This window comes from Lycorma delicatula, chromosome 1, assembly GCF_047948215.1.
Source record: "Lycorma delicatula isolate Av1 chromosome 1, ASM4794821v1, whole genome shotgun sequence".
Lineage (NCBI taxonomy): Eukaryota > Metazoa > Arthropoda > Insecta > Hemiptera > Fulgoridae > Lycorma > Lycorma delicatula.
The window spans coordinates 364,359,082-364,371,920 of NC_134455.1; the positions used below are offsets into that span (position 1 = coordinate 364,359,082).

At 28.8% G+C, this 12,839-nt stretch overlaps 1 protein-coding gene across 2 annotated transcripts in view; it reads left to right on the plus strand.

Annotated features, from left to right (window-relative positions):
• The first annotated feature begins 923 nt into the window (after positions 1-923).
• The window catches only part of LOC142317245 (fatty-acid amide hydrolase 2-B-like), a 135,908-nt gene continuing 123,992 nt past the window's right edge, over positions 924-12,839 (plus strand). For both annotated transcript variants that reach the window (XM_075353640.1, XM_075353642.1), the window contains exon 1: positions 924-1,045. The gene's annotated coding sequence lies outside the window, so the exon portion shown is untranslated. The remainder of the gene's footprint in view (positions 1,046-12,839) is intronic.

A 12,839-nucleotide genomic window follows, 5' to 3' on the forward strand; every position in this document is an offset into this window, starting at 1 on the left:
ATCAATTTTATTTATAAAATTGTAAATAAATTTTGAAATCTATATTGACTTCGAACAAATTCAGAATATCTTTATTGTAGAAATTATTAGTTTTTAAAAATGATTTTAGTATTGATGTAAAATATCTATTGAATGTACAATTATTCTGCTGTTTGTAAAGTATTCAAAAATTTAATTTTTGTTCTGAATACAAAATAAATTGTATTTTCGAAAATCGGCTAAATCGTATTGAAAATTAAATATTTAAACTTATCTTGTGTTTTTCTCATAATTATGAATTTACAGTCTTTGCTAAAAAAATAAAAATCACTTATTGTACTCCTTTACCATACCAGGCGACGGAACTGTATTCGTGTAACACAACACAATACACTGGCTTACAAGAAAGGGCTTTATTTTATTTACGTTGGCATTTTAAATAAGTTGCCGAATATTTGAAAACCTTCCTTCCAATTTATTTTAACTACAATCAACACACACACACACACACAAACGCACAAGCGCACAGAGAGAGAGAGAGACGCACGCACGCGCATAAATACACGTTTAAAAAACCAATAATAGCTTATCAGAAATAGCCTTATGAAGTTTCAATCAACAGTGAATTGAATGAATTAAGCAATTTATGTCGAAAGTATTGAAATAAATTACAAAAAAATATTTTTTTTGTGACTGTGCAATATAATAAAACTGCACTACCTTATACATGTATTATACTAAGAAAATATATTTTTGATTCTATTATTGTTTAAAATATTATTATTTTAAAAAATGAATTATTTTATTTGGAATATTATTTAAAACATCAATCAAAATTTATAAGTAATATTTTACTAGTTCTATAAATCTTAGTGGAAGGGAAATGTAACCGTTGGAGAACTACTGAACGGACGGCTGGTAGAAATTTCGTAAGACATGCCACTTGCCGCTAAACTACGTGTTGCTTGTCTAACCTGCAGTGTGCCGATGACTTTACCACCTCACGTCAGTATCTCCAGTGACTGTGTATAAGTCGGTTAACAACTGCGCTGCTCTATAATAACACGTGAGTAAACTGTTATAAAATAACTTTGTATACAGTATTACGAAAAACTTTTAAGTAATATGTTGTAAATCGTACAGTCTAAATGTCTTTATATACTTTCTGATCTAAAATTATACATTTTATTTTAAATTGAATTTATTGACTTTAACTTTTAAAAAAAATTATTAATTTATTAGAATTATATCTGCAAGATTCTTACCGTACGGTTTACCATTTCATTGTAATTTTTTTGAATATCACTGCGTTTTGTTAGATTATCTTTTTTTTTTATGAATTACTGATTGTTATGTTATGGAATTATTATTAAAATTTATTGCCTTTCTAGAACAAACAAATATACATTTTTTGAATTTTTTTGTTGATAGTCATATCATACCATATTTTTCCATTTTTAATAAAATTAGTATAATGAGCTTTCTGAATCGAAAATTCGTGATGTAAATCCTTGATTTTTATCGTTAAATTTGATTTTACCAATTGAATTTATTTTTCTATTTTATTTATTCGTTTTTAATACTAGTATAATCTCTTGTAAACTAATATTTTTATTTTTTTTAAGGAAGTGATGGGAATTAAAAAAATTGTTTCATCTTCAGTACTTTCATTTACATAACAGCATTTACTATTAAAACAAGCTGTAATATATTTTCTTTTAAATTTTATTATTTCAAGTACATTATAAAGTTTTTGTACACTACCTAGTACTGTCAAGTACTGATATCTAGCGGTGCTATTCGTAAAGGTACATTAAAAAAATGGCTTATTGGAGTCCCGCGGTTCATCAAATGAAAAAAAAAAAAACGTTGTCTAACAAAATGCGAGTTTTTTTTTGAAAACATTCTGTATTAGAAATCTAATTGTACTGAAATATTATGTTTTCACGCTTTTTTTCCGCTTTAATTTCACTGTTAGGTTAGATCATGTTTAGAACTGTAAACGTAGTTCGTTGAATTCGTCAACTCTTACCGACGTAGTTCTATCGAACTCCGTGACTATTTTGTTATTTTCAATGTATTCATTTATATACCAGCTCAATTTCATATTTATAAATCTAAAACTTTATAAATGTAGAACAGTAAATCTAAGGGAATTAAAAGTCTCCCTTTATAAATTATTACTTACAAAATAATTTAAAGTTTATTTTATTTTTTTGACCTAACATTTCGTCGATGTAGGAGGATAAATTTTTACGAGTATTTTAAAGGATATATCCAAATCGATTACATCAAAAAATTCTTGTATGCTACCCATTTATAATCTTAAAAATAAATTAAAAATTATCAAATCGTTAATGAAAGACTTTCTAATTGTGATTATAAATTCGGGGCGTACCTATTTTCATATTGTTACTGTACCAGGCGTTAATAAAAATTTTATATTAACCTATCCAAGTGTTGCTGTAGTTCTTCATTCATTAAATTATATTTTCATATAAAATTTAAAATCCCATTCATCTATTATTTAAATGTACTTTTATGTACAACATAAAACATTGCTAATAATATTATAAATTTATATATGGCTTTGAAATTTTACTTCCTTGTACGAAGTAAGGAAGTACTATGATCGTGAAAAATTTCAGTTCTCAGATTTCAACGGAAATATTCATTTTGATCATCCCTAAATCTATTTTGACTAGTTTAGGTGTGATGTCTGTACGTACATATGTACGTATGTGCGTATGTACTTCGTATAACTCAAAAATGATTAGCTATAGGATGTTGAAATTTTGGATTTAGAACTGTTGTAACTTCTAGTTGTGCACCTCCCCTTTTGATTGCGTTCGACTGGACCAAAAGTATCCAAAATGTTTAAAGTCTAAAAAATTTGGATTTTGCACTTTTGTTTAACTGCAGTAGTAATCCCTCATTCAGAGCTTTTCAACGATATATCATAAGTGGTACTTATATTCATCGGTTCCAGAATTATAACCAAATAAAATTTTAATTAATGAAATATTTTGAGCTTACAAAGAGAAGGCGCATCGGTTTGAATCAGACATCTACTTTTTTTGTAACTATTTTTTTATTTTAAATACATTGATTTATTAATAATTAGTAACGTTTCATTGTAAAAAAAATGTTACGATAAATAATAATCTAAAATAACATAGGAAAAATTATCAGAAGTTATTAATGAAATAAAATGTTATGTACTTTTCATTTAAAAAAAAAAAAATGTGTATATATAATTTAATAGGCGTACAAGGAAGTCATGTTGTGCCACATCACACGTGTTTCAGGTGGGCAAAAACTTACCGACTTTTTATTTTTATATGTGTGCGTATATTATTTATATATATATTTTTTATATCACATCGCACAAAGTTTAATATTTTTATAATTAGGAAAATCTTTACTTAATGAGTCGTTCCTATTGATATTAAATAGCAATAATAATAGATTATATAATACACTATTTAATAAAAGAAGTTAAAGTAAAATTCTGTTTTTCTCAGTGATTATTAAGCTGAAGTGTTGGGACCGTAATGGAAAAAACCCAGTAATAATTCTAGTACATGATTTAATTAAATCACCATATACAAGTCCTGCCTAGTAATGCGCTTGTAAAACAATCTAGCAGCAAATATTAAAACTTTTTTTTTTTTTTTTTTTTTTTTTTTTTTTAGTTATGTTTTCAATAATGTTTTCATAATAAGGCTATTAATCTTTAATAGATTTTTTTTAAAAATATATCTATAATGTAAATAAAGTATTGGAACCCTTAAATACTTCTTTCCAACCATTTGTTGATCTTCAAACGATCATTTTTTTGGCATGAGTCCATCACATCTCAAACTCCCAAGGGGAAGGGCAACTGAAAAATGTTAAATGGTAAGAGGTTATGGTACATCAATTTTTAAGGGAATTGAAAAACAAAAAATTTGACGTAAAAAAACATCGGACTGTAAAGACCCTAACCAAACTGCTGGTCATTTTTTTTTTTTATAACTAATCTCAAAAGAGATGTACAATCCCTCTTAAATAACACCTCGACAGTAAAAGAGTAAAAAAATAAAATTTACCAAATGCTCTTACATTTTAAATGTTTATTTTCCGAATAGATTATTTATTACTTAAACTCTCCTGTAGGCCAGATTTGAAATTAACTATTTACAAATCATTCATCTCATGCTCTGAAGAAATGCCTAACGGTGGTCCGGGAGGTAAAATAAAAAAAAAAGTAAAAATAAAATAGTTTACCGAATTTTTAATCCAATTAAAGTATTTTTAATATATTACCTGTTTTTCAACGATTGGAAAATCAGAATACAGGAATGTTTTCGTATTATATCTCAAAAATCGGTTGACGGATTTTTATATATCACTTATTAAAACACAATATACCAGATAATTGGAATTAACAAAATAAACTGCATTTTTTATATAAAAAATGTACAATATCTCTTCATTCATAAAAATAGATCAGTTAAAAATTTTATTAACCTACTAACTTTTTATAAAATATTTAAACTTTTATTTGTAATAATTTCTTTATGAGATTGATTAAACATGAACCGGATATTTGATATTAAATTGGGTGTTCTTAAAATAAATATAAAAAATAATCAGTTACAACTAGTTTTAATTATTATTACCCACGACGGAACGGAGACGGTATATGCATTTGAAGTAAGACGTTTTGTGTGTGTGTGTGTGCGCGCGCGCGTCTGTTAACATTTTCCTTAAAAACTACTGAACCGATTTCGATGCGGTTTTTTTGCATTACATAGGTATCACTTCAGAGCAGGTTCTTTGAAATGTTTTACGGTTATTGGTCACCACGGGGCACTGCAATAGATGTCTTTATCTAAAACGGCTGGGTCGATTTTAATGTGTTTTTTTTTTTTTTGTATTACAGAGGTATCACCTCAGAGCAAGTTCTTAGATTAGTTTTACATTATAAGCCGTCAGGGGACGCTGCAGTAGATATGTTTTTTTAAAACGGCCTCGTGGGTTTTTTTAATTTTTAATTTTATCACTTGTATTATTATATACAATAACAATTAGCTGCCCATTTGTTTACTTTAGCATTTGTAGCTATTAAAAAGGAACAGTTATTACACGTAGTTTACTGTGGATATATAATATAGGATTACTGGATACATTATTAAAAAGGCAGTATCCATTACGCTAATTCTGTTACAGTTAATTGTGAATAAGTAAATCTTTTATTCTGATGGTTGCATACATTATAGATCACAATTGGAATCGATAGATATGCTACTTATCTAATATAAAAGGGAAGGAACTGCCTTCATAATTACCTAGATGGCTCAATCGAAACCGTAATAGCAAAACATAGATCAGAACAAAATCACAAAATACACAATTAGTTATAAAATTAACAAAAAAATAATCTATTAAATTTATATTAATTATTATTAAAAATATATAACACACCCGAAATAATATTATGGTAAAAAAAAAAACCAAGAACCTACACAATAAACCGCAGTTCAAAAGGCATTAATGAAAATTATTTGAGCACATATTTATGTATACTTTGAACGAAAAAATCGTGTTTTTTTGTGTATTTACATTTATAGACAATAAATGTCTATAGTAATGCTGCTCCTTTCTGAAAATAGAATCTTATCGTATTTTAAATAAATTCGTTGGAAGATTTTTTAAATGGTTTGATTATTATTAAAAATGACATGTAAAGACACCCATAAAGCATACAACAAGTTAAACAGATTGCCAAAATTCAGGAATTTAAAAATGTTTAATTAGTATTATTTTATGATTCATTGACAGAATAATATTATTTGTAAAAAAAATAAAATTTAATTTAAAATTTTTTCAAGTGATTGTAAATATTAAATTGTGTAAACCACATGACTGATTTCGACCAAATTTAGGAAAATTATTACTTAGTAATGAACAAAAATACTTTGCGCGTTAGACATGCCATCCTTCCCGTAACCGCTGCGGGAGGGATGAGGGATAAGAAACTTAAAACATTATAAAAGGTTAAAATTCTGGAACATTTGGGGATATTTTAGAATATTTTTGAACATTATTACATTTTGGAAATTTGTAGATCTTCCTAAAAATTCTACAACATAGCTAAAAAATGCTTTGACAAGAGTAAAAAAAAAAATTTATAAATTTATCCAAAATTGAACTGTAAACAGGCTAGATTTGAACGGTTGAATTCTCAAGAAGAAGGACTGTAAAGGACCTTTATATTTGTTGTGAAATTTAGTGAAAAGTTTTGTAAAAAAATGTGATCTGGGCACTACATGACTTCCTTGTACTCCTATTAAATTAAATATACACATTTTTTTAAAATGAAAAATACATAAAGGTTTATTTCATTAATAACTTCTGATATTTTTTCAGTTTTTTTTATATTATTATTATTATTTATCGTTTTTTTTTTTCAGTAGAAGTTTATAACTATTAATAAATCAACATATTTAGATTAAAAAAAGGATATGAAGTTTGATTCGAACCGATATGCCTTTCCCTTGTAAGATCCAAATATTCACCAATTAAGATTTCATTTGGCTATAACTTTAGAACCAATGAAAATAAGTACCACTTATAATGATATGCCGTTGAAAAGCTGTCAATGAAGGCTTATTACTGCGGTTAAGAAAAAGTACAAAATCCAATTTTTTAATGGATTTTGGGATTTTTTTGGCCACTTTTGGGTCAGTCGATTGCAATCAAAAGGGGAGATGCACTACTAGATGTTACAACAGTTACGCAAGATACATACGTACGTACGTGCGTACAGACGTCACGCCGAAACTAATCAAAATCGATTCAGAGATAATCAAAATGGATATTTCCGTTGAAATCTGTTAACCGAAATTTTTCGTGGTCACAACTCTTCTTTTACTTTGTACATGGAAGTAAAAAGAAATGATAGATCTATGAAGAGATCATGGCGGGGAAATAATGGGAAATATTTCCTTTATGAACCCGGGGTTATATGGAATATATTTATAAATTTAATAAGGAATATATTTAACTATTGTCTGGTTTGATAAGACATGGATTTTGCTTATTTTTTCTTTTTATGATAAGTGACTCTTCTGTTATATTTTAGAAAAGGTTGTACATTCATAATATAAACCTAAAAACAAGTTAAAATATTTAATTTTCTAAATATAGGCCTACAAGATTTATATTTTTTGAAGCCAGTTAATTGTCTGACTGCCCTTTTTTGTATCCCGTTTTTTTTATACTTCAGAGAGGAATATATGTAAGCACAATAAAATTTCATAATGATGAAGTTTAGGATTTTATTAGAGTGCTTCGAAGTAAAAGAATATGGTTGCAAATTAAATCACTTTGATAACCCTCAAGAAAATTTGCAATTAAAAAAAATATTAATCTACAACAAAATAGGATGAATAATAATCTTTCTTTTTATTTTGACAAACTTCATTTATGTTATACCACTCGAGGTAGAAATAAGCTTTCCCAGAACTCTAAATTGTTATTTAATTGATTTCTTCTCGGAAAAAATAAAAAAAATTTAACTGAAAAAAATTCACGATAAGATTCAAAATCACGTGCATGACCTAAATTTTTTATAACTAAACCAGTATTTGTAATAAAAAATTTGAATTGTTTTTTTTAAACAAAATTGACTAGATTTCAAATAACTTATAAAAGCAAAATCATATAAAATTTAATTCAAAGTTTTCCTTAAAAACATTTTTAAAACGAAAGAATATTAGCGAAAGTTAGTGACGTAATTAGGTTTACGTAATAAACTAGTACCTACAAGAAAGAAAATAAATAAAAAAATTGATTGTCACAGTAATTAGGATATTATATACGAAAATGACAGGATATCAATAATTTGCTTATTAAATCTACAGAAAAAAGAACTTTCATTCGATATATTAACCAGTAATGTATATAAATAAGTAAGGATTTCCTCCATGCGAGTATGTGTTAACACATGCAAAAAAAAATGTTACTACGTTACTGTCAATCGTTATTTCAAGGTCATTTATTATTGCGTAGAATTTATTTCATAGTTAACAGTAGAAACACATTAACGGAACATAAATTTGAATGTTATTATCAGTTATTACTGTTATATTAATTATTATTTCCAACGTGTGTAACTAAATAACCAGATAGGAAGTGGTTTACTCTGCATTAATTGTTGTAGGAATTCTCTTATAATTAGACGTTAAAATCCGATTATTACTGCTCTGCCAAGGTTTATTTATCTAAGAGGAGAAAGCGTAGGAGAAATAAACATAAAAGAAAAAACATATTTTATATATCCAGAAGTTTGTTCATTCTTTATAGATCCATGTAGCGCTTTCGCAGAGATCTCTTCCTCGTTAGAATGAATATACAAAAATTTATATTAAAAACATAATTTAAAAAAAAATTATATAAAGATATATAAATATAAATTTATAGAATTTATATATAGATAAAAATTTTAAATCTCACTCGCTGATACAAAATTAACTGTTCTACTGCTATTACAACCTGAGGCAGATAATCAACTATTAAACCTAGTATCATAATCTGTATAAATATTATCGCGTGTTCCGTGGCTCGATCAGGATATTGAGAGGTTGACAATTTAGAATGTTTATATAATTACAGTTTATTGATTTAAAATGTTCATAATTATAACCGGACAAATTAATAATAGTAACAATAGTGATAAATACAATTATAATGATAATAATAATAATAAGAAGAAGAAGAAGAAGTGACAATAAAACAATTAATAAACACAGATATTAATATAGTAATTACAATCACAATAATCAGAAAAATAGTAGTTAACCGGACCATGGGGGACCTTTTTCGAAAAAAACAAAATATTACTATATCTTTCTTATTAAGTAAAATATCGATTTCATTTAAACTTCCTACTATTCTTTGGATAAGGGCCTAAAAATTATGTAGGTAAGGTTTATTGATATCGCCAATCATTGGTCCAGAAGGTGGAAAAAATTGGATTTCGAAGACAAAAAACATCATACATCCCTTAATATGCACAGTATCGAATCGGTTCAAAGTGGTCGTTAGTCCTCCAAATATTATCTAAAACTTTTGTCTGAAATAATTTTTGATATGCCGAACCTTACAGCAATGGATGACCCAAAAAAAAAAAATACTGTAAAAACTAAATATAGCTATAACTTTCTTATTAAGTAAAATATCGAATTCGTTTACAGTTCCTACTATTCTTTGGATAAGGGCCAAGGGCTGGAAAAAATGTGGTTTCAAGAAGAAAAAAAAATCATAGCTATCCTAACAAGCACAGGAATCATTAGGAAGTCTTGATAAATTTAGCAATAGCTTTTAGTCAAATGAGAAAACGAGTGTCCATAAAACATGGAAAGTAATTTTCGATACGAGCTCGTACAATCCGAGTTCGCCTACCCCTAATTTGCCCCGGTGAAATCTACCTCCGCCTTCCGGCGTGCCGAAAGGAATTTTTTTTAACAATACAGGATAATCCTGCAGTTATTTCACTCCATTATCAATTGGTACTAGACTATTAAGAAACGTTCTGAGCGAAAATCTTTGATCTAGGCAGAAGAACGTAATATTGCTTTTCTAAAAGCTTCTGCATTGAGTACCTGCCTTAAATTACTTGATTCTTGACGTTTTCTCTGTAAACAAGTATATTTTTCATCAGCTCTTTCGTTTCGCAGTTTTTTAAATTGACTACAGTCAATCGATTCGAACGTATTCCAGGCGTTTCATTATAAATAAGTTTATTAATGAGCGAAAAACTGTGTGATCTTTGTTCTTTAGTCTCGCTTGAAAGCCGCTTTTGGATTAAATCAAATCGACGTTACCTTTAAAACTTCATTTCTTTTAATAACTTACATTTTTCATGTATTCCTGCATGTTAGGCAGGATCTAATCATGTATGATAACAGACCCTTGACTCCTAATATTTTATAGGACCTATGTATATTTTCCCTCGGATCTTTAAGTCGTTTTGTACGAGTTGGTTTTGTTTCAAGTGAATGTTCTTTTCTCTTATGAACAGTCATTTTTGTAGGCCTGCCCATAATTCTGCTCCGAAGAAATTAAAAAGGAAAGTAGATTAAAACAAAAAATGTTTTTTTTCAAAAAATAAAGACTAAATTTTTGGAAAAATATATATATAAAACTTCAAAAATATATATTTAAAATATTGCACACTGAAAAGGAAAAAAAATTATTATTTCACTACTTGGCCCAAAACAATTCTTTTAACTCAGAATTAATTTGAAGTTTAAATTCAAATAAATTTCGTAATCTATAATTCGTGTAATCATAATTCATTAAAATTTGTCGCCGACTTCAAAAATAAGCTTCAAAGACTGCATTTATGAAGTAGAAAAATTATTTCTTTCCTTCTCGCTGTTCAATACTAAAAAATTGCTTTAGTCACGTCGAAGGCGGAAGTAGATTTCACCGGTGCTAAGTAGGGAATAAAAAAGATTTCCACCTTAAAGTTAAGAAAAACTTCAAATTTACTTAATACTATAACGGTTGCATATGAAAAAAGTTTCACATGTTTAGGATACGACAAGCCCCATCTTCTTACAATTCCAGCAATATTTTGGTCATCCCATGCTGTAAGGGTTGGTCATATCAAAAAATGTTTCGAACCAAAGTTTTAGGTAATGTTTAGAGGACTAATGACCACTTTAAACCGATTCGATAATGTGCCTATTAAGGGAGGTATGATATTTTTTGTCTTCGAAACCCCATTTTTTCCACCCCCTGCGCCAGTGATTGGTGATGTCAAAAAACGTTACGTAGATAAGTTTTAGGCCCTTATCCAAGCAATGGTAGAAACTTTTAAAAAAATTCTATATTTTACTTAACGACAAAGTTATAGCGATTTTTTTATTTTTCTGAAAAATCCCCCATTTCCACCCCATAGGTTCGATTTTGCCCATTAACAAACTCAACCGAGATTTTGGGTCGTTATACTTTATGTACAAATTTGAAAGTGATTGGCGTAAAATTACGGCAGTTATCGTGTCCACAAGAAAGTGAAATATATATATAAACTTTTGGACTGATTGTGATTTGGCGGTCTGGGGGATGTGAAACGCGAAGATATGTCGAAATCTTTCCGGAAATCGATTCATGGTACCATTACAATAGATAGCCTTTTTATGAAATCTACCTTAAAGGGGATTCAGAAAGGACTTCACAACTTTAAAAGGATACAAACGTTTATTTAGATAACGTACAGATTCGGTTAGAGTCTCATTTCATAGAAAATCACATCAAGTTTTAACTGAACTAGTTCATTACTACCGAATTCGGACATTAAAACTGTCACCAGTATTGTTAAAAATACATTTACTAGTACGGAACATACTCGCAATATGTTTTGGTTTCACGATTTGCAGTTAGCAGTTGCAGATCAAAATAATTTTCGTAGAAAGTACGGTAGGGAGCCTCCTAGTAGGCAAACAATTTACTCTTGGCATCAAACCTTCGTTGAGACCTTCTGTTAAACAAACAAATTATCCTGGACACCCACGCGTCGTTAAATCTGCCGTGGAACAACTCAGAAAAAAAGCTTTGCACTAGTGCGAAAAATATCAACTATAAAATATCAATATCAACCCGAGAAATATCAACAATAGTGCAAAGAAATCAACTCGACGTGCGTCACGTGTGACAGGCAATCCACAAACGACTGTTTCGTTTACGTATTACATAATAGATTGGACTTGAATCCCCGTATAAACTAACCGTGGTTCAACACAATACAGATGATGACAAAATTACTTTGATTCAGTTTTGTATGGAAACGATGGATAAAATTGCAGACAACGATACATTTTTAGACTGTAATTTTTAGTGATGAGTCAACGTTTCATATCAGTGGCAAGATGATCACCCATAACTGCCGAATATGGGGTAGCAAAAACCTTCATGAAACTTTGCAGCAATTCGTGATAGCCCTAAGTTCAAATTTTTTGTGCTCTAAACAAGCAAATACTGTACTGCACGTTCTTCTTCCAGGAGACAACCGTAAAAGGTATCGTTTATCTGGATTTGCTTCAGAATGCTCTAATTCCTCACCTAGATGATGTGCCAAGATGGACGCTGTTTCTCTGCAAGACGGTGCGGTGCACCACCTCACTACCGCCTAGAAGTCTGAGATTTTGTCGGACTTGCGTCTTCACATCAGTAATTCGGCCAATTATCGCAAATTTATAATTTGATTTTACAATTGTTTTACGAGGCGAAGCTTTATTATTACGCCCGAAAACACCACTATCTTTACGAAAATCTCTGCAAAAGTTCACCATATTTTGGAATGAATTCTCATAATATTTTTTTTCTCCTTTGGAGTTTATATCGCTCCATTTTTTATTTCATATTATTTTTAGCCCACCTTCGTTGTCGCAAATCAGTTAACAGCTAATTTTTTAAATCGAAGATTCTGAGGTTTAAATACTAGTAAAAATTATTTTTATTCGGATTTGAATGATAGGCAGTCGATGCAGGTGTGTATTTTGGTGGTTGGGATTCAATTAAGCACACATCTTAGATATGGTCGGCCTGAGTGTGTACACCTCATTTACTTGTTATATATATATCAGCCTAATTTCACTGAGCTTATTGTTCACTAGTTGAACAGATTGCATCGTTCACATTAGGAAAGTAAATAAAGATTATTTTTAAATTAAATTGTATTTTTTTATTTTAACAGCTGTTAATAACATCAGTATGTATGATTATTTGAAAAATACCGTGGAATTTAAATTTCACCTTTTAATGGTTAACTTGTTACGTAAACTTTAATATAACTTGTTTATAATAAT